General features: G+C 42.3%; 1 protein-coding gene across 1 annotated transcript in view; it reads left to right on the top strand.

Moving 5' to 3' along the window:
- The window catches only part of LOC114876095 (protein turtle), a 134,877-nt gene that overhangs the window by 26,122 nt on the left and 83,613 nt on the right, over positions 1 to 25,142 (top strand). The window lies entirely within an intron of this gene.

Genomic DNA, 25,142 nt, shown 5'->3' with positions numbered 1-25,142 from the left:
TATGGCATTCCTTCTCACGGATCAGTTCATCATAATTTTCCGTACGGTGTTTATCTTATCGAAGGAAAATCTCGTTTTTGTTTAATAATACTCGAATAATTGGAAAATGAAGAGAAACGGAGTATTGAAAACGCTACTAAAGTCACACTAGTAATTCATAGTATCAAATTGAAACATCGGATGGGAAAATGAATAGTATAGCTGGATCTACTGCGCCATGGTTGTCACCGTCTTCAACGTGTGTCCATTTCTTTTGCGGTAGTTAGCCAGTTATCGTTTTTGTTTTAATATAAATTACTTTTCTTTCATCGTTTAGATTTTTCCTTTCATTTTTTCACTAATCCAAATTTTCAATTTACAATTTAACGAAAAACGTAAGTCGTGTGCCGAAATTCTAGTTTCTTTATATTTATCAGCTTTTCTTTTTCTTTCTTTCGTTAAATTCATTCATTCGTTCATTCATTTTCTCTGCTCGCTCTTCTTCAATCATCCTCCGGAACCTGTTGCGAAAAAAAAGAAAAAAGAAAGAGGGGAAAACATATTTTCAGTGCATCATAGGAACGAGTTGCCTTCGTTGCGATGAATACGAGCGTCGAGACGCGAAGGGACGAACAAAAATCTCGACGGGCTGTTCGGGCTTAATTGAAATCAAGCTTGTACTGCTAGGATGTTCTTTCGGTGTAAATGGACAGGCGTTTTTCGAGATGAAAAGAAGAATGGGCCCATTTAGATGTAAATGAAGTACCGTACGATATCAGGATCGGGCAAATTTGACGTTCAAAATTGTACCAAACGTTTTTCTTTTTTTCTAAACAATTTTCACCCGTGCAAAAGTACAAAAAGTACTCGACAATAAAACGATCTTTTGGAGTTCTCGTTCTCGAAAAATCTTTAGCAAAATTAAAACGAACAACTGTGTTTTTTTCCTTTTATTTTTTTTCAAGAAAAAGTCTGAATTATCTGTATAGGACGTTGATTCGTTGCAATCGTCACGGTGTTATCGTTTCATCGTGAAAAGCAAACAGCAGCCACCGCATTGTGTAGGAAAAATTTTAATATTCATCGAGCAGAGGAAACGTTTTGCGGCAATCCAATTGTTATCGTATGTTTTTTCCTGACAATGTTCTCCACCCTTTCTCTGGAACAATGTTTCGTCCGATATCGTATGATTTTCCATTTTTCTGCTTTCTTCCGTCGCGTCACGTTGAAATTTCGCGCGTCTACAATTTTATAATCTTACAGCGTGGTTTCAGTACTTTGAAAAGTTTCGTTATTTTTTGTCAAAGCACATTTCGTATTCAGCATTCACCGTGGCAAAGGTGGGAATGTTCGAAACGATGGAAGTTGTTTCGTCGATATCTACATATATTGCCTCTTTTCTGATTTCATTATTGCGAAACCGGTCTTTTTGAAGTCTTTGTCAATTTCAGTACATGCATCGTTGCGTTCCCTTGGTCTCCTCTCCACTTTTCTTCCGGCACCCTTTCTTCGCCAGTTTACCAGTACTAGGTAATACGGCTGATGTATTAAAGTAGAACCGTATTGTGTGTCGAGTATGGAACGGAAGAAAGGCTGAAACGATCGGTTGATCCCGCGGAAGCGAAGCTACGCGACGCGACATGAAAAGCTTCGAAACGCGTTGGTATGCGTTGCGAAAGGAATACGATGAGTTTCCGATCGTTTTTCAACGAAATGCGTCTTGACACGAATACCGTAAACGCGCTTTTCAACCCGCCCACGACGATATTCTCTTTCTGTGACGTTCGTGAAATTCATTGCCGACAGATCCGCAGTCTATCGTAATATTATACAGACGATCACTTTACGATTCAGAACCATGACCTTAGAAAGTATATCGGCTTAAAGGATCGAGGATGATTAAATATGTACCTACAGATTAGCTACTCGAAGAAATTTCAAGTTGAGCACTTGGCTCGATATCGTTTTATTCTCCGACAAGAAACTGGTATGTAGGTATGTAGTTGGATAGGAGCGTTGTCTCGTCGTTGCCTCCCGTCCGTTCATATTTTACAAGCTGCCGGATGACGTCGTCGAGGGCGTCTCTTACAGACTTGGCAACAACACGCTCTTCTGCTAAGTCGTTAGCGATGGAAAAGTCTTATCGTTTAGTTTATTCGGTCGCTGCTAATATTCCGGATGAGACTTGATCAAGAGAAGAAAGAAAGAATGGTAAATGAGAAAGTTCCAAGAAGCATAGAAAAATTCCTGCTCGGTGCGTCCTGCTAATCGTAAGTCGTTGGACATAGACTTAGCAGGACGCACCGTTAAAGATGAAACGTGAAATTCCAGAAAAGGGGAAAGATCGAGTCAGCGGTGGATGAACGAGAAGGAAAAGTCTTGGCGAGGATATTTCTGCGGCTGGTAGCATGTGTGAATTTCCGCGTTATTCCCGGCACGTTTGCCATGTGCAGAGCACATATTGCATTTCTGCGTAGGGCGTAGGGCGTAGGGCGTAGGGCGTAGGGGATACAAGTGCACGGTAGTGCCGGGAGGGGATGCGAAACGGGGCTCTTTTCGAGCTAAGTGCACCGAGCCCTTGAACCGTCTGGTTCGTCGTTTAGTCGTTTTACACCACTGCTATCGCTCTAGCCAAATCCTCTGTTGTTGAAAAGTTGGAATTTCATTGAGAAAATAACTGGTTTCATTTTATTTTTAATAAAAATGATTCAAGAATTAAAAATAGTACATACTGTTAATAATTAGACTGGTTCAAGTCGGTAGTAATCGATTGGAGGAAGAGAATCGAAGGAGGTGCGGCGCGGCGGCGCGGCGGCGCGGTGTTCTAGTTGGACGATAAAAGATCCGCAAATTCTTGGAAACTTTTCTCCAATCCGGATAACCATTGAAGCAACCAAGTACAAAGCGATGTTTCCGCGGCGCTATAATCTCATTGCTTCGTGTATCTCGGCTCGGAGAAATCGTAATCGTTCGGTCAAAGAAACGGCAGAAAATTGCACTTATCCGACAGCTACATAAGTCGATGAAACCTTCCTCGCAGGGCAAAGAAACTAGAGTGGCAATAAGTCTGGCGGCGCGGGCGAATCGAATGTCGGATAAATTGTCAAAGAGTTGTAGCGTATGCAGCCTGTTCTTTGCCAATAATCCTTCTCGAACGAACGTCGACATCGTCGAATCATCAGCCGCGTGAAACTCGATCTTGTAAGTAAGTACATATTACATATTGTACATATGTATATCGTCTCGGCTGGCTTCGCTTTCGTTGTCGAAAAGGGGGCAAAGCGGAACCAGTGAATCGATGTGTTGTAGGTGTGTATCTCGTGGAAACTTGGAAAGAATTTATTCGCTATTTTATGCATTCTGACGCGCGTACTTTTATGTATATGTACCTATGTATTCACTTTTACGGAACGGAAAGCGACTTCTTAACGGGGTTGCAGAGGAAGCAGATACATAGTAGGACGAAGAAAGTAAGTTGGTCTCTCGTTTCGTCGCATCTTTCGTTCTCGAGGCATCTGTCTCTACCTCTTTCAAAGACTATCGCTGTAATCGCTGTAATCGCTGTAATCGCTGTAATCGTTGATCTATTCAATTAATTTACGATGCTACTCACTTTTGCGGAAGTTAAGGTACGATACGTCGTTGCTGTTATTCAAGTTCGATGCAATTGGAAATGTACTTTAATTCCTTGACGAATACACGGTTCTACTTGGCCAGCGCACCGATAGAAAATGTTAGCTCAGCTTTGAGCCCGTTTATAAGGTAGGAAGTTTATCGAGAGGCTGTAGAATGTAGAAGCTAGTTGTTCCTGTTGGCAGATATTCGTGTAGGTAAGGGATGAAACGGTCGACCCCGATCGTAGAATAGCCGGGATTTCTCATTAAATACGACTAAACGATCGAAACAAAAGCGTGCCACGTTTTCCGGAGAGAAGAAAAGAGGAAATTCAATGGCTCGAGTAAATAATGAAATCTATTACGGTTTTCTATTCCTGTATCTACTGTCTTACATACACAGCTTTTCAACCTTGAATCATTATTGTACTTGCGATAAATAAGAAAAATTCCATAAAGATTCTTTGGAAAGAAAACGAGAAAGAAAGGTGGGAAAAAGCGAGGAAATGGTTTCGCGTCGATCCGCGTGCGTTCGAGGTTTGCCGCAAACGAGAGCTTCTTTCTTCTTTCTTCTTTCTTCTTTCTTCTTTCTTCATGGTCAGACATGGTCTCGTTTTTTAGTCTTCTTTACGATCGGTGTAAAGTTACCTGTGTACCATCAGCTTGGAGGTGGAAGCGAGTTCCAGATGCGCGTCTACAAATATTCGCGTGTTTACGTAGCGTCTGACCGCTTCCGGCAGAGAAACACGGCTTGGCTTCTCTTCGTGGTAACGTACTGTTTCAGCTTAGATCCTCTCTCCTGTTTTTTCAACCGGCGCGGCGGCGCAGAAATGTTGGAGAAAATTTCGTATACGTTTCGCGGGAACGAGCACACAAGGGTGTCGTATTATTTTATTCAGGATGCGGTTTTGCGGCGACCGGAAATCTCGTCAGAAGTTTCTCCTGGTCTTGTTCACCTGTATTTCCATTCCTTTTTCCCATCGCATCGTTCCGATCCGAGCTTCGGATTACCGATGGATGTTGTTGGAAGAAAATAACAACACATTTCACGTACTTTTAACGCTTTGATATTGGGTTAAATTACGCTTTTATTAGTTTTCAAATTATGTTTTCTTTGGCAGAAAAAATATAATAAACGAATTTGGAAGGGGGTGGTAAGGAATCGACTGGTCGAATAGTTGAACGAGCAATGTTAGAGAAGCAATATTGTGCACCGGATCCGGTTCGAGATCAAATTTAACACGTACGCTGTGATACGGGACACGTATGGCGGCCCTTGTCATACCCTCGCTGATATTTGACGGCTGATATTTTATTGAATGTTCGATATATGCTAGGAGGGCACCGATAGACACCTCGCAAGTTAGAGTAATAGAAAATCAAATGAAAGTAAAACAGACAAAGGGCTTGTGTTAGTCTCGTATCATGAGAAACATAACGCGTTTCAACTGTTATATCGTTGCAACTGCGGAACGATTTGAGAAAATCGAAACGATTTGTAATATCGCGAAAGTGGGCCCTCGAGTGTGGAGAGTGACCGTAAAGCTTACGACGTCCATCGCAGTTAAACGGATCCGGCGGGGGCGTTTCGCGATATCGTAAAGTTTGAAAGGAAGGAGAGAAGACTGTGTACGATAGCCGAAGCTCTTGCTGCTGGTAGGCATTCCCGTACCATCATCCGCGTTACGCGAAATGCGACATCAAAATTTCAACAGGATCACGAAAGCCGTATACACATACATATGTATGCGGTTTATGGAATTCGGTGCTATGCTCATTAAACTCTCTCTCTCTGTCTCGGGAGAACACCTACCATTCTGCCCTAACTTTCCGTGTAATTACATTCTTTTATCGAACGTACATGAAATGTGTTAAGAAACAATTATTGAGGGTATAGTATTGTATCGACTCGTTTTGTGACATGAAACATATCGTTTGTGACCTCTACTACTATTTTATATCTTCACCCCTGACCTTTCGCGTCGTCGTAGCCTATTTACTGCATCTGCGGTATTTAAAATCGGACTTTATCCTCTTTTATCTGTAAACTAAGCGATCCCCGGTGACCAGAAATAGTCGAAAAGCTTATCTTCTTCTGTTTCTTAAAGGTCAAGATTTTATTTCATTTCATTTCCATCCTTACACGTAGGAGGTATCCTTGTTCAATGTTTTTCATCCTCGATAAAAGAAGCTCTCTCGTTTCAGAAGCGTTTTTTCAATCGCGTCGCGACGAAAGTAAAGGTGTGACGTTGCCAGGTGTGATACGAACGACAAAGAAGAGAATGGGAAAAAGGGGAAGGAAGCTCGACCTCGCGACGAGCGATGAGTTACGATCAGTCTGGCCGATTAATAACGCGCGGAAGCTTGATCAGACACCACTGGATAACTACTGATAATTGATTCTACGGAAACCGAATAAACGTTCATTCATTTCTGTTGCGTTACCTGGTGCAGAGAGTAGTACTTGGGATATCGGATGTTTGCGAACCTGTATGTAATTCGCGGGCAAACTTTTTGTCGTAGTGAATCGTAGTGAATCGTAGCGAAGATAGCGGAAACTTTCTTTTTTTTTCCTCTAAATTCGAGAAACTCGTGACTGCATCGACGAATGAAAGGGAAAAACGAAAAATGAAAAATGATAAACGATAAACGACTGGTGAAACTATAGCTAGTCGTCGCTGGTGTACCCTGCAATTAATCGCTTGGCAAACGAGTACAACATTTAGCGGTCGCATCGTTCACGCTTCCAAGTTAGCTGAAAGTTTGAGCGTAGTAGCATCGTAACTTTGGAATCCCGACTGCTGATTAGGTAATTAATCCATGCGACGTGTCCTTAAACAGAGTTTAAACCTCGAGGAAAATTCGCGCCATTTAATTGCACCGGTACCGGTGCGGTGCAGTGCGGTGCGGTGTGCGCGCCAAAAGCTAACGATCGTTTCTCGTTGTAAGTGAAAAGCGATTAACACGTTCGCTACTGTAGTAGTTGACCACCGTCATCACCGATTAAATATGTACCTATAATAATTAGAAGACGGAGGAGGAAAGATAATTGTAAAAGCTGATATAGTTGTAAATAGTGGTAAACGAAACGTAAATTACTTCTGGACAGAGATTTAATAGGACCTTTAATACGGTCACGGGTTACGCGCGTATTCACGCGGTCGATGAAACTGGGAAAAACTCCTACCGAGTATTTCCATAATCCGGCTTCATACACGTTACCGTCACATTTTTACGAGCACCGTCCACATAAAATTCCAGCCGCCTAGCCTGTTGGTTTTGCGAAACAAAAAGGTGTGAGAACAGAGAGGGGCAAAGGTCGCGAGGACCCTTGTTGCCAGAATAAACGGATAAAATAGCATGGGGAAGAGACAGAGATGGAAAGCAAAACCCGTGGAATAGTTGGGTAAAAAGTGACAAGAGAAACGCGTCAACTACGAGTCACGATGAAAAAGAAGGGGATGAAATGAATAAGTCGAATGAAAAAGTTTGCTTACCAAACTGTTATTTGTAATTCGTGCGGTCCGATACTTATAAATTACTTGAAAAATCTCCATCAATTTAGATGGAGACGAAAAATTGGCAGAATAAGAGATGAAAGGGAAGCTAGTTGATAGATTTTCTAGATAACGTCCATCAAGGATCTGACCTCTTCAGGGACGAGTGAATAATAGAAGAGAGCCATCGCAGCTCGAGGTCGAGCAACTTGTATCCCTCTCGCACCCTTCCGGCAAGTACCTAGCTAGAGCTAGTCTGGGATAGTTGTGAATAACGATGCCCGAGGGAAAAGCAACCCCTTGTTGGTATCGCCGTGCTAGCTAACCGGACCAGCCACCGATCCTCTCATGATCCGACACTTCCTCCCCCTAACTTACACGTTTGAAAACGGTCTGAAAATCTTTCCACTACGAGACGCCATGCCGTCGAGATGCGTTTCTTATAACGCATACGAAATAATAAAATAGAGGAGCTTATAAAAGGAAGTCTAATCTTTCGAAGAATGGCTAAATGGAAATGATACTTTCACAGCTTTACTTTTTTCTATGAAAAGAAAAAAGGCGAGAAAAGAAGGAAAGGCCGTTTTCTTGCGGCAACACCTCGAACTTTCACGGGCACTCGGCCAACGTGCTTCCCCGAATCCTCTCTCGACACCTACAGAATTATCACGACTCGCCGCTCGTTTTACAATTCCTGCCGGATTCGTGAAAACGCAGAAACGACCGAACGAGAGCCGTCGCGTCGCGGTCGAGTGCCTTTGAGAAAATCCACTGGAGACGCTGGAAACTGCTTTATGGTTAGTCGACGCGTGCATATTATGTATCTCTATTCTATTCCCACATCGCGAACAAATTTTTCGTCAGAGAAAAAGAAAAAATCATCGAGTTGGTAATTTCATAAGCAAAACTATTACCCGGTACATACATATGTATATGTATTGCTGGTTTAAAGGGGTAAGAACGGAGTTACCGCAGGCAAGTACGAAAAAGCAATTAAGTAAGAAACTAAAGTTCTGTCTGTTTCCACAAACAGAAGTAGGGTGTTACGCCTTCGGTTACCACTTTACTGAGAAAAAATGGCCAGGAATTGCATTCGTTCCGAATAACATTCGGATACAGGATGAGATTAAGAAATAAAGGAGCCTGATGTACGGTCTTTTAATCTAGTCGAGAGTAAAGGCATCGAGAGTAACGAGCTGTACCTATAAGTAGGTAAACGGATAAAGTAAAACTAGGAAAAATATGCAGTAAAAGCCATCTTGGCAGCCGATTCTTTTTCACCACTGATCGTCAGTTGACCCCCGTCGAAGCAGAAAGGGTTAAATAATTGTCGTCGAGTTACGCTTTCAGAAATTTACGTATTAATTCGAAGCAGCCGGTCGCGGTGGTTATTCGTTCGATGTTAAAGTTAGGAAGCGAATTGGAGGTTATAAATAAAGGGCAGGTGCGAAGAAACGGCACTCTGCTACGATGAAACTTTCGGTTCACGTCGCGTCGCATCGAACTTTCGCCTAGTCCCGTTCAAGAAACCAAGTTCAACGAATGCGAAATTATAATTTAGTAGGAAATTGTCAAGTGATTTTCTATTCAAATCCCGAATGGATTTGCTTCTTGTCCAGTTAATACATATTGCAACTCATATTGTAACATGGAAACTTTATATGACGATTGTCAAACATAGGATTACACATAAGTAGTATGTATGTAGTTGGTAAGAAATGGCATCGCTTATACATATGTATTTCCGCCATGTCATGTCGGTCAAAACGAGTAAACCGAGCTCTCTACGTTTGCTGTCTTACCTAATTATTATAGTTACCTAATTAACTATAATTGTGCTTTTGATACCGTTTTATGGATCTAACGTGTGAAATATCGTATTATGTAGAGAAAAGAAAAGAGAGTGTCCCATCTCCATCGACTAGAAGAATTTCACGATAAAGACACTAGGACGGATAAAAAGAAATCAAATCAACAGCCAACACTATCGTTTTGTTTCTGGCACGAAAAGATTCTCTTTCTCGCAAAAAGAAGTTGGGATGAACAGTCCGCGAGAGATCGGTCGTTGGAAACTACTCGGCAGCGATAGAAAGGGAGTAAAAAAAGAAGGTATAATGGCGATCTCCATCAGGAGACGTTTAAGGCATCAAGCAAAGATAGTCTCTGCCGTCGAAGCGTCGACAAGCGAAGTGAAACACCGTTTGCAACGGGTGAGACACGAATGGAAGATCCGCAAGGGAAGTAGACGGGAGTGGAAGGGATGTTTCCAACGGTCGACTTATTCAAATGAACCGATAGATTGAGCCACGAACGTGCCATTTCTTTCTTTCTTCGAGTCGTATTCCGTCGACGACGCAAGCCACTTCCACTACCAGTCAACTGAATAATGTTATAATGTTACGGTGGTTGCCGTACGATCCTGGGATGTTTGGAATCGCTGTTCTTACTATCGAATCAATTAATCCACGAGAGCAAAGAATTATAATTACAAAAGTGAACGAGCGGTAGGGAAGAAGATGTCAGTTTCTTACCGATATCTTTTGCATTGAAACTTTCCTTCGAGTAACTTTTCTTCGAATACTATATCGAATACTATACCGGTGACGAGTTGGCAGCGTTAACGAAAAGAGAACAGTTGGCGCGATTCGAAATCCGAGTACACGGAAAAGGAAGAAGGAGAATAAAGTAAAAGGTTGCAACGAACCGAACGGGCATTCCCTCCTCCGATTTTCCACCTCATTTCCCCGTATCCGCTACGCCACGATAGGAAATTTTTCTCGGGTTCAGCCGTGATACGACGAGGGAGAAAAATCAGTGGAGCAGAGTGAAATCGGTGCGTCCGCGGTAACGCGGTAATGCGGTTCAATCCCCACCTTTCCTTTCTTTTGCTTTCCTTTTCTCTTACGATCTACATAATATCATATAGCGCGGATCTTAACCAGGGATCGTTACTGGCTCGAAACAAGATAACGAGCAACAATATTAGCCATCCAGAAATGATTTTTATCAGCTGGCCATCGAACAACGAACGGAAAGAAAACAGCGCGAGATTAATCGTAAGTATGATGAAAATTAGCTGGGTTTCTAGGTTGAAAGAACCGATGGAAACATTTTTTACCATTATTATACATGGATATGGTAGAAGAATTGCTTCTGTTCAGGTTCTAATAAAAAGTTGGGATATTAGGGTATTCGGATAACGATATAGGTATGCCAGCGATATTAAAATCTCCGAGACAGAATATCAGAAACGGTGGTGTCAAGGTGGTTGCCATTTATTTCATCCCTTTGAGTTACATATCGCGGGGTGGTTATCCGTCCGCAAGGGGACAGTCTTACGGCTGAAAGGAGACGGGTTGCATTTTTCAAAGGTGCACGAACGAACCCGCGTAGCAGCGGAGAAAGAGAAAAGAAAGGGAACAGCGAGAGATTAATCAGAAGCACCTCTCCAAGTTAGTCGACAGAGGAGGGCTGGTTCTCTCTCTCTTGTGAGCCGTTGCCAGCTACCCTCTCGACAATACAGTCGCTTCTTTGTGTCTGCTGCTGCTGCTGCTGCTGCTTTGTTTAATGGCTGATGAGATGGAACTTTCCTGAGAGCGTGGCGCCTTCGTTCTTCGGCAAACTCGAATGACCGGCTACTCGATCGTCGAGCATAAGCAGCCCCTTTTCGACGATGCGACGATGCGACGATGCGACGACACCCTGGCTCGGCTTTCGAATCGTGCCAGAATTATTCAACTTCTCTGCTGCACTTACCTAATTTTCGCCTCTTCGCGGTAACGATCCAACCCTTCTTTCCTTCTGCGAATCATAACTCTTGCGTCTTTCCACTACTCACTCGGCAAGGTAAACGCTTTTCGCATCGAGAATTATCGAATTCGATCCTTCGAACGATCTTACAAGAGAAAAAGTCGAGGGTTACAAGCACGCGAACGAGTATCGTTACACCGTTTCGTGTAAAGTTAAAAACAACGAACGTATCGAGCAAGTTTCGGATTTGAAAGGAACAAGCCACAGATAACCGATGTTCTAACCAGACCGATCGAGTTTTCTCTAAAAAGGCGCTGGTAATACGTGCTGCGCGTATTTCTACAAGATTCGAGCCGTTAACGGAGAGAAAAGAGCTGGTTTAAAGTCGCTTCCACACTAAAAAGAAGAACAACAGTTTCTCTCTTCTTCTTCTTCTTCTTCTTCTTCTTCTTCTTCTTACCTCGAATTTTCATTACACAATCGCGTTTCGTCGGTGATTAGTTCTCGAATATTAATCCTTCCGATCCTGATACTTTGATATGTTCTTTCGAACAAAATTAGATACAAAGAGGTGTAAATTGGAAATTGGAATGATCAAAGTGGATAGAAATGAAACGAGAGAAACGAGATTAAAATGAGTCATCGACTGTTTCAGTGGAACAAATGTAATTAGTATTCATGGCGAGAGGTCGAGTAGAAAGAAAGGAAAAAAACAAGCGAACTTGTTGATTACGCAACAGCACGGGCGGGTTGCTGCGTTCAGTTAATTACATCGCGGTACGCATGGTTAATCGCGAGTACATGTGCACGCGTGGAGCGAACCGAAATCTTTGTCGCCAGGGTTAATTAAGCCGTAAATGCGCGAGCATTAATAAACTCAACACGGCCGCGGCCGCGGCCGCACGTTGCAGTTGGTTTGTTCTGTCGAAAAACAGAATAGGGTAAATTGAAGGTCTACGGATGGAGGTAATCGCGCGTTCCACGCCCGAGGAATTCTTCATTTTAGCGAGACATCCGCTTCGGCAAAGTATTTTTTTATAGACATTGGTATTCGCGTTCATGAAATTTTAACTGCTATTCAAATATTCTTTCTCGATAGAACGTCGCGGAGAGAAAGAAAAACAAGGGTATGTATGTGTATACAAGAATGCTTCCCCGTTAAAAGTATTCCGGTATATTTTTTAACGAAATCACAACGGCAAGTTATCGACTTTTTCCGCGAAGAAATTAGGATCTCGAAGTAGATCGACATGTAAAACTAGCTTCGATTTCTATGCCAGCCAAACGTCCAAAAAGTCAGGACACTTTTAGTCTTTCTTTTCTCGGGACGTCGCGGTCGGTGGTCATCTTGAAGAGTCCACAGAGGGGTGAGGGAAAAACCGAAAAGAAATAAAGAAAGAACGATTGCGGAGGGGTATTCTAGGAGAAAGAAGGGTGGCACGCGACGCGACGCGACGCGACGCGATATACGGTGCCCTTCCACGTTGGCGTTCGGACACGTTCGGTTAAGTTCGTGAATCGTCGGCGGTCGATAGAGCAAACACGGCCGCGCCCCAACCCCCTGGGGGGTTCAGAGCGAAGGGAGGTTTCGGCGAAGGTGGGTGCACGTAGGTGCGAGCAGAGGAGAAAGGGGGTGGCCGGCCGGAGGGGATGAAAACCACCCCGTGACGGAATATCATAATTATTACAAACGTTACTCTCTCGAGGGGGTGTTCGCGATGCAGCCTCTTACACGCTTGCACAGACAGTGGGCGAAAACTACCCTTGTGCTTGACAATTTACCAGGGGACGATGGTCGAAACATGTACATGCATATGTGTAGGCTGGTAAAGAAAGACTTAAATTCTTTTCACGTTAAGAGTAATATTTTTCTTTCAGGGTTTCTATTTTGTTATCGACCAAAAACAGGTTACGCTGCCCATGAAAAAAGAAAAACCACTTCAATTTTCTGCGTCTGGTTCAGTTGATCAAGTATCGAGTTGTTAGAGAATTTTTTTTCTTTCAGAAAGTAACAATTATCCGTGCGAGGTAAAATTCTAGTAGTATTACTCCGTCGCTAGTCAGCCGCGAAAGTTTCTCTACTATAGAATCTCTCTATATTGTCGGTCGTCGTTTCAGTCTAGAGAAATCCGTTCCGTTTAGCGTACATTCGAAGGCTTAAAGTAACTTCCGTAAGAGGGATTTAGTAATTACGGGAAATTTTGCTTCTTGCGCGTTCCCGTTTCCCTTTCCCTTTCCCTTTCCCTTTATTCTGCGTACTTATGATACAATGTACTTGTATCGTCCTCGCGAGCCCAGCGGCTTTCATGGCCCTTTCTATTCTCGAGAGGAATTTAAACAGTTTTACTTAGAAATTAGGTACTGACATTAGGTATACTCAGGCAGAATAAGAATTCTTCTTTAATCTTTTATAATTAGGTATTCAACGAAATTCGCAGTGCAGTCCATGGCAGTGAACACGTTGAAAGAAACATAGAGATGCAAGGGTAGCGTAAATGTTTCCTTTCTGCTGTTCGTTACTTTTCTCGTTGGGAAATAATACACGGAGAGTACATTACGCGAGGGCTGAACGTACGCGACGTTTATATCTTTGAAAAAGTTGGAGTCAGAGATCCGTGACGGTGAGAATGGTGAGAGTGGTGAGAATAATCGAGACAAGATCTTCGGTTCCCCTATCCGGTTCATCAGCATTACGTTCTTCGTTTCTCGGGCATAAAAGACGCAAACATGTCTCTGGACTCGAGACGATCACGGAAGGAAGCATCGACTTCAAAGCATCAACCATGCCCGCCTTTTTCATCTTCAACGCCGCGTCGCCTTCGTCTTCTTCTTCTTCTTCTTTTCTTTTTTTTTCTTTTTTGCTCCCTCGTCTCTTCACCTTCGTCTTCATCGTGGATCGAGGCTAAGAGGACATGCGCGTTATGATCCGCTTCAACAGATTGCCAAGAAGATGACGCGAACCGAGCTTGGCTTCTCAAAGAGTCGCGTTGTGTATACATACCTTGGTAAAGAGAGTAGAAGATAAGGCGTTAAAGAAAGAGAGAAACAATTAAAGTGTCAGATGAGCGACGAAGGAAAGGGAGAAGTAACGTTAACGTTAACGTTACCCGAAAGATGGGGAAGGGATGGTAGGAGGGCAAATGGGATTGCCTCTGAAATTCCTCGAGGGCTCGTGCCAAGGACGAAGGAAGATCTGAACTTGGAGCGTTCGTGTTCCGTTTGTCTGGCCTTGATAAAAGTACCCTTTCTCTCTCTGTACTGTGTGCTTGTGCTTGTGCTTGTGCTTGTGCTTGTGCTTGTGCTTGTGCTTGTGCTGGCTGATGGTAACCGAGGAAATTGTCTCGGAAATGAATTCTTCAAAATTAATCCTCCCTTTGAACTTTCCTCACTTTTTGCTCTAACATAACGGCCAAATTGACGCGATGTTGTTCTTCTGTTGCAATTTCTTTCCTTTTCATGGGGAAGGGATTCCTTTTAATTATTTCATTATTTTACATTTCTGATGCTGCTCGTATTAAATGACGTAATCTTCTGATAAGTTTCTCAGCAAAGTCCCCTGTTGGTAGCGATCAATTTGAAGAAACTTCTCGATTCTACAATACTTTCTTTCAGAAGCGTGGTATAAAAGTGTTTTTTTGCAAGACTCGCGTCGATCGATGAAATTTGCGTCAAGACTCTCCAAGGGAATCTCTTATATTCGAGATTCGCGCGAAGGAAACAGAGTCGCCAGTCTGGAAATCGTTAAAATCGCCCTGCAGGCAAATAGTCCCGTTACGACGCGACGCGACGCAAGCCTGTATATTATAGCGAAGCTGTGCTTAGGCTGCTTTCAATATCTTCCTAAGACTGCAAGTACATACATATTTAGGTTGATTCGTTTTAGGAGTAGCAACGCGAAAATCGTTACAAGCTTGACGATACGAGCAAAGATCTTTTTCGTTTTGACGTAGCATTGAAAACGTAGCTTCGGATGTATGGGTGGGAAAATTGTGCGGTTTTAAAAGGAAGACGATAACGATACACACAGAATGGAAACTTTATTAGGTAACGATTCCTTTCTTCTTTCCTTTTCAACAGCTGAAATTCCCGCTCCCCGCTGCCACTCGACATATAAATTCACACGGATAAGCAAGAAGAAGCAAAGATTAATTCGATTGTTTTCTTCTTTACGAGAGATGAACCATTTTATCCAATTGTTCTCTGAAAAGGAAAGCTTAAACTACTTTGTTGTTGTTGTTGTTGTTGTTGTTGTTCAAGCAAGTTTGGGATTTCTCATCGGTGACTTGCGATGTCACAGTGTTTACAATCGTTGCCCGTGACTGTAATCGAGCTTTTACTCATGGGCAACGGTACATACTCGTTCTCCAGGAAGCGTCAGTTGAGTAGAGTCAGTTGGTGTAGCGTCGACTGACTAACCGGTTGTACGAGACACCTGAACTAAGCGGAAGTGGCAGACCACCGACTAGTTTACGTAGATCAACGAAGATAGTAGATGTAGCTGTAGCTCTGTGTATGTACGCGTGTCGGTGAAATGTGTACCGCTCATTAGCAAGTGTCTAAACTTTTGTCAACTTCTGGCTGACAGGTTTGTGCACCCAGCGTTCCCAACGCTCTTTCCTTACTTACTTACTTACTTACTTACTTACTTACTTACTTACTGCACGTGACATCGCGACGCATTGTTTCGTCGTTACCTATGACTTTGGTCGAGCTGCTTACCGTATTCACGAATTTCTGCTTATTTTATCGAATCATAGAAGGGTTTAAAAGTGATCAAGTCTCGAGTCCATTTATGGTATTATTATGTTATGTAGTGCGTTCACGAATCGTTTCCGCAATCAGAGAGACTCATTCTCGACAGGCATTTTTTCCCCGATACATAGACATACGAGTATGTATACATATAGAACGTCGTCGTGTATATCCAACAGCAGAGATTCCGTCACCGAATAGGGAAAAATAGCTGTTTCCGTTCACGCGCCGCACCGCTTCGACACCGCGCACTTTTTCCCTTTCTACGTGACACGACTACGACTGCCAGATGATTTCTTGCGAGGAACGCGACACGCGAGTTTGCTACTTGTTTCAGCGTATATGTATAATATCGTCTTCTAATTTTTAAAGAAATTTTGTCTGATCCGAATTGGTAGGACGATGTAGCAAGAACGTAATTAAGTAATGACGATTAGCAATGAAACGGGCAGCAGCAGGTTTTATAGAAGTCGAATCTCAGTTTCCTCGAACAGGCTAGTTTGTTCCTCGGTTGTCTGTTCTGACGCATGAAACGAATGGCCCGTCGCGTCGTAATCGCGGCCCCTAAACTGCCGACATTTGTTATCTTTAAACCGACTGCAGGGGGTAGGGATTCGATTGTAACGGTACGGATGGACCAGAAGGGGAGGGTGGAACAGGGTTGAGAGATGGATTAACGGAATGATTAGCGGCACCTAATGGGAGTCGTTCCTACGTCGGGGTTGGATTAACCGCTGCCACCCTTTCTATGTACGTACATACATACATACATACATATGTACATACATACCTACGTATAACCGTCGGCTGAAAACGGGACTGTGAAAAGTCAACTGAAGCTAATCTCCGTTGATTGTGTAGGAGAAATTTAATTTTAGAAATATATTTTTAATTGGGGAAAAGACAATATATTGTACATATGGTAGGTACTACATATAAAGGAACGTCTAAAACTTGGATAATAAAGTTATTATCCGAGACAAGAAAAGAATCGGAGTAGTTTTGATTAACCGAGTTTTGAAAATGCATTAAAAGTTAATCGACGGCGCTACGTGCAGCCTCAGCTTCTGCAGGCGTTGTGAAATTCAAGGTAGGGCGAGTGAAACTTTTAAATTGCACGCTCTTCATCGAACCTTTATTTTCAAGCAGATCGATGGAAAGGGAAATGATTATTATCGGCGGATATTTGCGCGATGAACGAGATGGCGGGAATAATCGGTGGGACGACTAAAGAGGGCTGATATCGATAGATAATAACGGGGATGGGATCGCGGGGACGAAAGTACGAACGGAGCTCTCTTTCTCTCCTCATGCCCCGAATATAAGGCGGTTCGATCGTTCTTCGAATATACTTGTAGCTTATACTTGTCGTACAATAAATGCTACCAGCTTGGTGCCCACGAGTAGGTACTTTTTTCTTCTGTTTTCGTTCGCGTATTTAGGAAGAATTTTTTTCATTTCAGCCAATTACAATTTCAGAATTACATCAGACGTTACAAAGACATGTAAAATTAAACGACTTGGCGAGAAAATAGTACCTATATTGGACACGTTTTAATGAAACAAATCGAAAGTGCACCTTTACGGAAAGAAGATGCCTCCTTGAAATTATCCACCTTTCTGTCGCCGCGCCACGATGACCATCTTTTTTTTTTTCTATCGAATTAAAAGTCCGTTTAATCCATATTGTGTATGTAAGTACACCTCATTGACAGCCGAGTTTAATGGAAAAAAATCAACTACCGCGACGCCTTATCGGAAGGATTAACACATGATTTGTGAATTGACAGAGTAGAAAGAGCCACAGTAGTACGAGCATAGGATGAAAACATGTGCGCCACAGTAGAAAAGTCCATACGTGCTACGACACATATATGTACATATACATACATATAGTACGCTTACAATAAGACATGCTATAACTCTTTAGTTTCTCATCACTTTACCTTCAACCTTTAACCTTCAACCTTCAACCTTCAACCTTCAACATGTAATAGGAGACATTCATGAAACAGCATCGATTTCATGTACATTTCTCGAAACGATAATAGTCGACCCATTTCCTTATCGACTCCAGGCTGTCTTATCATTCCTCCTGATGCGTTCATAGAAACGGTGTTGACAAGGGTCGCTATCGGTAATAGGCGTGACGAAATTGCGACCCGGTCTTACCGATATCGCAATTACTATACAGAGTTGGCTGGCTTGGCTGGCTTGGCTGGCTTGGCTGGCGCGAGACCAGCTCGCGACGAGTTTGCATCGATAATAATCAATCAGCTCAGCAGAGATTTCTGGTTAATTTGTGTACCTATCAAACTAGATGCGTAATCTCGTTAAACCAACGCGAAGAACCACGCGTTCTTAGGTTACAATAAACGGTAGATATCGATGATTGTCACAATCGGTTTTCGATACAAGTGTCCCGTTTGAACAAGAACACGCGTCCATACTTGTGAATTCTATGGGGAAGACTTTTTCTCGCAGCTACCATCTTGTTATTCTATAATGCGTTTATATCCTATCGTCCCTTGTTCGAAGACCATCAATTCTTCCCCCTTTTCTTGCCTCTCCCGCCCTAAATGGAACTCTGAAAGCATAGTTTTTCTCATCAACTAGCCAGATTATTGCATTCAAGTATACAATTTACAGGTTTCTACAAGAAACCTTATCTTATATTTCAAGAAAATACTAAATGTTTCATAAAGAGAAAAAAATAAGTGGGGTAGTAAAGGGATAAATTTCTGAACTCTGAACACGCTACGGTGCATCTTATGATCTACTAACCAAGTTCGCTTTCAGATAAATCAAGTTAATATTTGTACACAGCTACCACGGTAGCAGGTAGAGCACTCTGAAACCGTATGCCGTATACTATGTTGAATACGGCGGTCCACCCTGTGGCGAAGCTCTGAAATCCCTTGAGGGCCAAGGTAATATCCCTTAATGCATACACGGAGCTACACACACTTAGAAGTTACGCTCGTGACACTTATCTTGGAATATTCCTGTAATAAAGTGTGCAGGAAAAAGTTTCCTGTAAAATGTCTAGGCCTTTTCGATAGCGAAAAAAAAAAAAAAAATAATAATTTCCAAGTAGAATTCAATAATGTAGTTGTATAGTTTTCGTCGGATAACATTGTTGATAACAAACGGAGTACATTAACTTGAATCTCTTCGTCTCGTCGTTCATTCAGCCAGTCGTCTGTTTTCCTTTCTTTTCTCTTACGAATCGTTTTCTTTCGACGTCGCGACGCGACGCGACGCGACGCGACGTCTCGATTGGATATTATGCAGCGACTGTTAATTATTCTCTTACGAATCTCTTCCAACTTTCACCCTTCCCACTTTCCTTCTGGGTATGCTTTTATTCCGAACTCGCTGAGCCGTAGAAATATTAATTTCGTCGATTTCTTTCGAATCCTTACTTTGCCTTTTCTCTTCGAAGGTCTCTCTTAATTGGTGCGATTAAATTAGACGTAGACGGGGTTCGTTCGAACGCGTAGAGAGTAATTGCAAATGATTAATCCCGGGATGGAAAGTGTAGGCTCGCCTTGATTCGCAGCAGAAGCAAATAATTCTTTACAATTTACAGCTTCGCTTGTCCTTAAATAATTCGAAAACGTTTGGATCGATGAGTTGGTCCGAATTCATTAATTCTATACTGCACGTACTGCACCGTGTGCTTTGTGGCACGTTGACCCAGGCTTAGGTCAGACGGAAATCGGGTCAACGACCCCTCGGTGGTTGGATGAAAATAACCCTTCAGCCGCCAGAGAGTACTTAATGTTTCAGAATCGAATTAGAAATCGCTTGTTTTATCGAGTTGCACATTTTCCGTATCAGTTCCGAGGATTTAAAGGCAAGTTTGCCCTTTCTCCCGTCCACAATAACCACCCTTCTATGTAGTCGAAGCTTTCGTTCAGGAAACACTTTTTTCTCTCTCTCTTTTTTTTTTTTTTTTTTTTTTTTTTTTTTTTTTCGAGGTGCTGCATTATCCGAGAGAAGCGATTTCGCCCGGTGCTGGTTCGAGGTTTTCCTCTTGGTCAGGGGTGCAAAAATCCGATTAGCGGGGAAGCGGCCCGAGTGCATCGTGTACATACACATATAAGGGCTCTGTCTCTGCACTGTTGGACTGGAAAAAAGTCGGTGTGTTAGTGGTTCCCGATATAATTCACTCTCTCCTCCTCCCCCTCCTGTTTTCCACCCTACTCGAAACGTTGTCTGTGTACTCGACTGCCATGCCGGTGACATCAGCCTCACCCTCGTTTCACCAGAAGCATGTACCTTATTAATTTATGCGAACCTCGACTAGATTTCGTACCTCTTCACCGGCTCTCACTGTTTCCACTTTCCTTTCCTCGCTTCCTCCTTTCTTTTTTACTTTTTCTTTTTTCCTCAGTCCCGTCGCGTCGCATCGTTCTGTTTTTCTTTCAAATCGTACATTGTTTTCTTTTTCTTTTTCTTTTTCCTGCTTCGTTTTGACCTCGTTTTGACCTCGTTTTGACCTCGTTTTTCTTGCGGTTGGTCACTTGTTTTTCGCGAATGCTATTTTGTCGAATGCCATCAAATTCAAGCGGTATATTGTAAATTGTATGATCGATGAAAAGCAGGTTGAGGAAGCCTGTTACGAACGACACGACTAAATTCAATTCACCCTGTGTTTCGGTTGGAATTGTTCCGTTTTTTTCTTTTTTCTTTTTTCTTTTTTCTTTTTTCTCTCTCTGTGTATACTATAGAAATCGATGCGTAAATTGTTTTCCACATTTTTGCATCGTCTATTTTTTCTCGTTTTATACGAGTAAACTTTTTACCAATTGCACTTTCTATTAACGACAGGATTTAGTTACGACAGGATTGGCTACATACCTCTACCGCCACTCACGTTATTACGAAACTATAACGTTATTGTAGAATTACGAAACTAAGGAAATAGGTTTACGTATAGAATATAAGCAGGATACTTGAGAGAGTTAGCGAGTTAGAGAATATACCATATATACCGTACTTGGTGTTGCCTGAACAGAAACAGTTCACCGTAGGTACCAGGAGTAATTAACCCTTTTAATACTGTAGTCGTTTAATCCTTTACATTTCCGGTTAAGCATGCAATGAGAATTTTCAATTAACGATTAACAATTTAAGTAATTATAGAAATTGTAATTTCCAAGAATGCATATTCTTTAAGAGAAATTGAAATTTAAGATTGCGATAAGGAAGCAGTTTCGAGTTGTTGCGAGCGATAGAAGAGGAACGCGGAAGGGAAACGGTTCGAAGGAACTCGACCGATTTTATCCACGTTCGACCATTTCTTTTCTTTCTTTCTCTTTCTCTTTCTCTTTCTCTTTCTCATACAGAACGAGAACGATTTTCCTGGATAAAAAGAAAACCAAGTCCTCGAATGACAAAGGTTATGCGCGGAGAATGAGAATCTCGCGACGGTATTAGCCAGGGAATTTTCTATTTCAGATTCCGCGAATCCATTTTATCTTAAACTTCGTAATTCCATACTGCCAGACCTAACCCCGTCGACGAAGGAATTCACCCCGTGCGACCTTTCATCCCCGCGGGGATTCCTTCTCTTCCTCTTCCTCTTCCTCTTCCCCTTCCTCTTCCTTCTCTCCGTCAACTTTGCTCGCGACATGGACAGACAGGAAAATTCTTATTCACCCAATGACGATTTAGTTTTTCCGTCTTTCACGATCCAGATTAGAAATAAAAGTTGATTATTTTTAACTACGAGACACCTACTTGAATCAGAATAATACGATATAATTTCTGGCTGAAAGGTAAAGTTGGAGTGCATTTGAAGGTGTTAAACCGTATCAATAAATATTTAGCCCGGTAATATTCGAAAAAAGGGAGGAAAGTTTCTGAAAAGTATCTGAGCAGTGAAAGAACCCGGGAAGAAGTTTAAAGTCGGTGGAGACTTTCTCGACGGAAATATCCGAAAATATAATAACAAGTTCTTGGGAGAGAAGAAGGAAAGTGCTAGCTAACCGTGTTCCCTTTCTCAATACAAGGGAATCTGGCTTCTGACGCATAACTCGCGTGCTTTCTGCAACGAGCAGACAAATACGAGTAGCTATATATATGTATAGCTTAAAATAAAATTAGCGCGGCCTCTGCATTTATTATACATATATTGTACTTTGCAAACACACTCGACTCATTAGCCGCTTGAAAGCAACGAGTTACCTGTAACCGTGTCACTACCATATACGACTTCTCTCTGCGTTGTTCCCTTTACTTTGTGCCTTGCCGTGAAAAGCATTAAAAAAGCCAGAGGAAGGATACTAGAAATGAAATAGATTTTATTAAAATAGAATAATTTAAAAGAAAGGTGATCAAAATCCTATTCCTTCATTCTATACCTATGTAGGTATATGTAGGTATATGTACGTATGTATATTTTTTCTTTGCTTCGTACGTCCTGTATTTTCACACTTACCTACTTACAATTAGTACTGTATCAAGATTTTCGGTTTAAGTCGTATTCAGTAGTCTAATCGTAAGTATCCCATCCAATCAATATTTATGTCAGCTGTTTAATTGGAAAGTATTTACATAATTGGTGATCGATGGTCTGGGATACGACGAAGCCGATAGACATCGGAGAATCTTGGTATTGATGGTGATGAAGCAAGGTGCAATCTAGGATTACGTTGCATGACTCAAGTTCGAACTACCTAGAGTAAATCGCGTGGTGTCTGATGTTCGTGATTCAACGAACGCTAGAAGAATCTATTTTAACGTGGAAAAAGAAGAATGAGAAACGAATGAAATGCAATGAATTGTGGTATGTATGTTCGGTTCGTGTCGTGTCTCGAAACAATTATCCAGCCTTACGTCCATCTTCCGTCACGTTAGCGGCGCGATAGGGGAATCGTTGTTGGCGAACAATTGTACGGAAATTAATTTCCGAGCGCAGGGCATTGTCAAATTTTCCGAGTTGAAGCGAGTTGAAGCGAGTTGAAGCGAGTTGAAGCAAGTAAAGAGAATTGGTGCGTGCATCCCGGTGGTATTTGTATTGCTTTTCCCGTCGTAGCCCGGCAGCATTTGGAAACATTACGATGCCCATAGCGTTAGGTTCGCGGTGCGTCCACATAACAGAGGAACAAGGTGGATCGACGTTGGCGTGTGTACATACACGACTCGACAGCGGATCCAACCAGCCTCGCTTCTCCTAATTGAATCACAGCCGGCTCGGAGCCGGCCAACTGTAAAATGTGGATTAAATACGACGCATACGTGGAAACGAAGTGAGCACTGCCAGCAGGATTGGGGTTCGTCGTCGAGTAGAAGCCGGTGAAAGGAAGCGACTCGGGGCTCGAGTGCCCACCGCGGCGAGGCTCGAGACTTTAAACTTAAACTGCCCTTCTTGCGATTTACCTGCATACGAACAAATTGGATTCTTGACTTTTTACCAAACGAACCCTTCCGTAAACTTCCTATTGAAAATGGCTTACGTCTTGATTAGGAACATTCGAACATGTTCGTTCGTTGCGCTACTTTCAGCCCTCGATCCTGTTTGCTGATCGTTTTTCATTCAACGATTGAATAGGAAATACGCGCAACGAATCGAACGAATCGAACGAATCGAAGTTATAGTGTATACCTATGTAGTATACATATGTATCGTGTCCGGAATGAATCCGATTTGACCCTTTGATTCTCCGTTTTTCAAGCCCAACTAATTGCACCAAGTTTAAAAGCGACATTCGTTTGATAGTCTCGCGTCAATTTTTTTTTCCATTTTCTCTTTGCTTGTTCGCTGTTTATTCCAATTTCCAATTTCCAATTTGTTCCTCTAAACTGTACCATAGGGTATACGAGACACGTTGATCGTTAACACTTCAATGGTCGCATGTTTCATGAAATTTATCACTCTTGCGTTACTTACGATTAAAATGATATTAACTCTAGAGAGGAAAGGAAATGATATTGTAGTAGAAAGCACGCAAGACAGAATTGTTAGAATAAAATTGTAAATGTTCGATCACAATTTTTCGATCTACGATTTCGTTTTCGATTTGGATGACTAACAACCAGCTACTAGGGAATTTTCCAAATCTTTCAAAGCGAAGTAGCTAGCTGCTGCGACACGATAAATCAGAGCTTGTTTAATAATGAAATTCACTGGTTCACTCTCTGCTTCATTGTCGAGCGAGTTTTATCAAAAGCGTCTATTTATCTTTCTTATTCTTACGAAACAGTTTGAGAACAGTTCGCTCATAAACGACGGCACCCCAGGCCGGAAAGATTCTCGACTCTCGGCCCGCTTGGACGTGCTCGCTTTTCGCCTACAAAACTGGGTCGCTGAGATTGATGGTTTTTCTTGTATCCTCGGGATCTCGAAATATAGTCTCGAGTGGAGGGTGGAGAGTATTCATAAATTTCGCCAACACTACGGTCAGGTGAACACTACGCTGCGAGAACATCGCTGAGCACAGAACTGCTGAGACCTATTTTCTTTAGCCCTATTCTTGACTATCAGAATTACGGAAAGAAAGGATAAGCAACTGGTTGGTTATTCGATAAGATTATCTCGATTAATGATAAAAACCTCCTGTTCTATCTTCTTGGTGTATGATAGAAAAGTGGTGGATCGAACGCGATATCCGGAATCGATGTTGGTAGTGCAAAAGGAAGAAAAAATCGAGCGATCATGGCCATCATAGGAGTTACCCTCGTCTCGGGGTCTTTGCTAGCGTGTCATAAAACTTTCATAGCTTTCAGAATTTTCAGGAACCGGTCTTTTGCCAGTCAACTCGCACGAGACTTGCCGAATACCACCTCCTTCTCGTCGTAAAAATATCGACGATGAATATCCCTTCCAATCTTGTTACGTATTCAGTCAGTCGTCGAAGCAGATTTCCCTTCTCGGATCTGCAGTCGCGAATTTTGGACGTCCAGAATAGGCGTAGAATAGGCGTAGAATGCTCTCTCCTTTGCTTTATCGATTTCAGTTTTTTTTCTAATCTCTTTTTTTCTAATCTCGTGATAATTGATAGTGAATTGTTATAAAAATCTGAAGCGAAGGGTAAACGCAGGGGGAACAGAGGCGTTGACCTTTCTTAAAACTGTACCGATTCCTCGGTAGAGCTTGCAATCGGAGCTTACGATTTACTGCGGTAATTACCAAAATTACTGCACCGCATAATGATGGTAATTATCTGAGTAATTCGCGGTAATTGCCGCGGCAATTACTGGACTCGAATTCGAAAGACGCGGGTGGCGCGGCGCGGCGCGGCGCGGCGGAAAGGTCGAGCCAGTAGCTGGCCCTTCTTTCGCTTTCAACCCTCTGCTATTATCGATTCTATCGTAAGAAAATAGACGGGGGATTATCGGTTTGATATCCCAAGGTCGATTAACAGGCACGCTATTCCCAAGACTTTATTACTTGACCCTTAGGGCACGAAACTTTATTTCACCTTTCGTTGCATTGAAAATTTATTTTCTTTTTTGTTTAAAAAATAATTCTATAAAACACTAACAAGTCCCGATTTTATATGTATTTGTACCCATCGAAAAGTTTTATGGAAATTAGTAC

This window comes from Osmia bicornis, chromosome 3 (assembly GCF_907164935.1).
Source record: "Osmia bicornis bicornis chromosome 3, iOsmBic2.1, whole genome shotgun sequence".
In the NCBI taxonomy this organism is placed as follows: Eukaryota; Metazoa; Arthropoda; class Insecta; order Hymenoptera; family Megachilidae; genus Osmia; species Osmia bicornis.
The sequence above is the reverse complement of the archived record's forward strand: the minus strand, read 5'-3'. Positions and strand labels throughout refer to the sequence as shown.